This window comes from Lipotes vexillifer, unplaced genomic scaffold, assembly GCF_000442215.2.
Source record: "Lipotes vexillifer unplaced genomic scaffold, Lipotes_vexillifer_v1.1 scaffold214, whole genome shotgun sequence".
Taxonomy (NCBI): Eukaryota; Metazoa; Chordata; class Mammalia; order Artiodactyla; family Lipotidae; genus Lipotes; species Lipotes vexillifer.
In genome coordinates this window covers 487,784-492,974 of record NW_006788863.1, presented here as the reverse complement: position 1 = coordinate 492,974, position 5,191 = coordinate 487,784, and positions in this window count along the sequence as shown.

Sequence of the window (5,191 nt, the reverse complement as noted above, 5' to 3'; positions counted from 1 at the left end):
AGCAGGAAAGGTAGCAATAGTTCCCTGTGCGCTGGCCCAGAGGGTCTGGAAGCAGAAAATATTTAATAGCTCCTCTTTCTCTACGTGGTTATTCAACTACGTGTGTGTTTACAAAGAATACAGCTAAATAGTTTATTCTACCCTCTTTAAGCCTTTCAGCTGAGAAGTGATCTTCACTTACTGGTCCCCATACTAGTGAAAGAAATAAGGAAATGATGTCGTTTTCACTATAAATTAGAGAACTTAGATATTTTAGAAGCAAAAAAAATTTGTCTTTTTTTTTTTTAAATAACATTCCACTTAGATCTCCTAAGCAGTGTCGATTCAGGGGCTTATCTGAGCAACACGAGAGCTGATTATTCAAAGATTTGAATTCAGTGCATCAGAGAAATCCTAAGTTAACCTAAGAAAAGCTTGTTTCCTTCAGCCAGGTCAGTAGCTACAATGACGGCCCCTCAAACACATGTATTCTCATTCTTTTCTTTCTTTTTTTTGGCTGTGTTGGGTCTTGGTTGCTGCGTGCGGGCTTTCTCTGGTTGCAGCGAGCCGGGACTACTCTTCCTTGTGGTGCGCAGGCTTCTCATCGCGGTGGCTTCCCTTTGTTTCAGAGCACGGGCTTCAGTAGTTGTGGCACGCAGGCTCAGTAGTTGTGGCGCACGGGCCTAGTTGCTCCGCAGCCTGTGGGATCTTCCCGGACCAGGGCTCGAACCCATGTCCCCTGCATTGGGAGGCGGATTCTTAACCACTGCGCCACCAGGGAAGCCCTCATTCATTTTTGCAATAGAAAGTATTATGAGATTTAGGACTACTTATATTCTGGTCAGCATCTTGCCAACACTTAAATGTTGCCACTTGAAAACCGATTTGTCAACCTGATGCTTACCCCATACTGAAAACGTTTTCTTCGTGATCAGATGTAAAACTTCTATAACCAATAGAGTACTTACTGCTCCCAATATAGCTTATGTGCTGGATATTTTATACAGACCTTCTAGAAATATACTTGAACGCAAAGAAATCTCACGACATTAGAGCAGGTGAAAAGAGGAGACCATATGGCTACAGGCAATGCTTTGTGGTAATCTCTTCTAAACTCTTCACAGGTCCTCAAGCACATAACTCTGTGTGCCCATGGGTTACAGAGAGAAAATGCTAGAGGCAAAGGGGCCTGATGTCCATGCTTAGAAGACAGGAATGATGCCTAATCCTGGGCCGAACGAAACCCTCCAAACCATTCAACCTCTAGAAGTAAAAATACTGAAAACGTGGGAGACTAACATTTTTTTTCTCAGATATGTCCTAAAAGGATATTAAAGGAATATCAAAAATAACTTGACCGTCAAAATAAAAACCCATGTCTCTGGTTCTTTTCTTGGTCTAAGATTAGGGGGTAGAGAGTGAGCCCGTGAGATGGAGCGAAGGGAAGAATTAATAAGAGCTGGTTTTGGGCGTAATTTAGAAAGTGAGGGGAATTTACTTTATTCCTTCAGCCATACAGCATTGGTTTCAAGCAAAAGGCCACCTGTAATCTGCTGAGGAGTGGTCCATTTCCTTCTTTCACACAACCCTCAAATCTTAGAACTGCCACAATCCCCACCCTACTCCCCAGCCCAACTGTTCCCGTTTTTCTTACTCAACAGTTAGAGATGGTGGCAGACATGGAAACACAAAGCCAGGAGGGGAGTTCTCATGGATAAATGCCCCAGCATCCTGTTTTTCAGAAGATGATTCTGAAAACACCCCACACCCTTCTGGAACCATCCAAGCGGAATCCCCACTTGTCTACAGCCTTGACCTCCATAAGGAATCCTGATTTTGGTTTTTCCTCCCTCCCCGCCTGTCTCATCACCTCACCTCCTCCTGGGACCAGTTCCCAAAGAAACTCCCTCTGCTCAAGCCCTTGCCTCAGGCTCTGCTTTGGAGAAGACCAAAACAACATGCAGATCTCTTATTTATCATTTAGGAGCAATAGTTACCTTTGTTTTTCAAAATCTTTTTCCTTTCCAAGCAAAGAAAGTTCTGTAAACATAGCAAGCCGTTCAGCAATCCATTTTCATTCATTTATTTGGTATGGTGAATTGCCATTTGTTGTATAAAGTAGCCTTTCTTTGTTGCTTTGTTGTTGTTGTTTAGGTTTTGTTCTATTCCCATAGATGGGCATCTCAAGAGAATTAAAACCCCTTACCTGGGTGCTTCCCTGGTGGTCTAGTGGTTAAGACTCTTCACTTCCAGTGCAGGGGGTGTGGATTTAATCCCTGGTCAGGGAACTAAGAGCCTACGTGCCCTGCAGTGTGGCCAAAAAATTAAAAATTAAAAAAAAAAAAAACTTTACCTGGAATTTAAACTTAGTTATAAAAGTAGAAGCTTTGCAAAGTCTTTTGGTAAAACTCTGGAACAGCCATCAACAAGTAATATTTGCTCAGTTGTAACTATTTTGGCAGACCCATAAGAAACAGAAAAGAAACTCATAGGTCACGAATTTCAAGGGAAGGGGTACTCATGTTGCGAATTATGGCTCAATTTAGGGACTATTTCTTCCCTCTGTGTGGATTTAGGATGACTAGCGTCATCAAGAAACAATGCAGAAGCTGTAATTAAGAAAAGAGATTTTGGGGGCTTAAGAATCACAATTTGGGAGACATAGATTCAGGTAAAACCAAAAAAGTGCTCTGGGGAAGAGAAAGAGTCAGGAAGACAAAAAGCCACAAGGTTGTTAAAGTTGCCTGGTGAGAGCTGTGATTGACTCCAGCTTGAGCCAGGAAACATTTGTCTTTAAGGATCATGAGTTGTTTTAGGGTAGGGATCTGATAAGAAGACAGAGTGTCATGAGTTATTTTAGGGTAACAGTCTGATAAGTATCTTGAGTTTCTGGCAGATATTCTGGATGCCTTCTTTGGACAGTAAGTGGTCAAAAGGTCAGATTCCATCCAGGCTAATGTGCACAGGTCACACTTCCTTACTGGCCTCCTGGCTCCATTTCGGAGAGCTCTCTTAACAATACCAACTCCATTTTTATTTTCCTTCCTTTGATTGAGATCTTCCATTAGAAAGCACTGATGGTTAACCATTTGGTTATTTGGCATCAGTATCAACTCCCTTGCTTCCGGGAAGGCTCGTTCTCAGAAAGCATGCCCCTCTGAGGGGTAAAGAGGTGGCTGTGTGAGATGTATGCCCTTTGAGAGTTTATGGCCCCATAAGAGCAGCACGAAGCCATCCAGGAAGTGAGTCTTCAAAATAGGCATGTGGGCTTCCCTGGTGGCTCAATGGTTGAGGGTCCGCCTGCCGATGCAGGGCACACGGGTTCGTGCCCCGGTCCGGGAAGATCACACGTGCCGTGGAGCGGCTGCGCCCGTGAGCCATGGCCGCTGAGCCTGCGCGTCCGGAGCCTGTGCTCTGCAACGGGAGAGGCCACAACAGTGAGAGGCCCGCGTACGGCAAAAACAAAAACAAAAACAGAAAACAAGATAGGCATGTCTCTTCATCGGGAGGGGTCTTAGAGGAGCGGTTAATCATCTCAAGACCTCAAGCTACCATTATGCCTGTGGAAGGTATCATAGCACAACAGCAAAAGATACAAATCATAAACTGTTTAAAACAGCAAAGAGACAGCAAATCAGAAGCATGATTAGAATCACTAGCTGTAACCCGGATCGCAATAAGGCACCGAGTCCAGGGCGGAGCCAGCTGATTTCTAGATGTCAGGTTCAAAGCATGTTTTGCAATGTCTCTGATGCTGTCATCAGGTGTTTAGGTAAACTTTCTGAGTGGCTCAGATACAAAAGGTAAAAAGATTGTCTATACAGACATGATGTTGTGGTGATTTCTCTGAGGTTTATATCACGTTGTCCAACTTTAGTTCCCATGACTTTGGAAAAAGGGCAGTTTTAGTTCTCAGTGATTCCAAGTTTTTAAAAAATGGGAGAGGAACTGAAAATGTTAGTTTGGAGAATTATAGCCAGATATTGGAGGAAACCAGAAGAATTCAGGATCTAGTCCAGTTTACAGATAAATAACAAAACCTCACAGGCAACCAAGTACTGGAAGCTAATATCCACAAAGGTAAATTACTGAAACATAATTTTTCTCTCTCAAAACACCCTCATTTCTACCAAAGAGAGTCAAATTAAGACTAACTTGTTTGCAAAATGGCTGGTTTCAAAAAACTTGATCTGACTATTTATATACATGTAACAACAATAACAACAATAACAATAACAACAATTGACCATACAGGCTTTTTAAAACAGGATTTGCTGGAACTTTTCATAAGGAATCTCAGATTGAATTTTTTTTTTTTTTTTTTTTGACCATGCCTCATGGCCTGCAGGATCTTAGTTGCATGACCAGGGATGGAACCCAGGCCGCAGCAGTGAAAGCACCAAGTCCTAACCACTGCATCACCAGGGATCCCAGATTGAACTTTTAAAGACCTCTCAAGGCGAGAAAAGACAAGCAAAGGATGGCTATCAGACTTTGCCTGCAGTACCTACAGATATGGGTGAATTCTTCTCTTCTTGAGGTCCCCAAAATGTCTTGAGTTTTCTGCACCTTCCAGGAAGTTACCTTCCTTACTAAGCTGGTTACGCTGCTGGGAACCATGTAACCAAGGTACCAAGCGGATATTTCCAAGAGTCTTATTGGCTCTATAAAGTCAATCTTAGTTCCTTAAAGCTGTCTGGTCACATCTGAGTCTGTTTCTCTCAAATATGACACTCCAGTCAAAGCCTTGGTAATATAACACTTCCAATAGTGTCCTGTAATAAGGAGAACAGATTCTTATTGAACTTATGCAAGTAACTATGTTGAAATAAAAATAAAAATACTAAGAGTTTCCGAATTCTGGAAGGATCGGGTAGGGAGAATAAGATAAATGTTTCACCTTTGTTTACAAAGGTATACTTTACCAAATTGCTGCCAGTCATAGACAGCTTGAGAGAGGAGGTTTCTTTAAACCTGGAAGAGCAAAACATAAATGAACCAGCAAGGTTTAAAAAAAAAAGTCATAAATATCGTAATCATCCCCATCAGTTCATTCAGTCCCATGGAATAAATTCTTGGTCTTTATCTTTTGTCAGCAGTTATATGAAGCCATCTGTTTCTTCATTAGAGGAGTTTCATCAATTCTTTCCCAGTCCAATGGTATGATCTGAAAGTTCATTAGAAAACTGTACTCTAGATTGTCAGAGTCCTT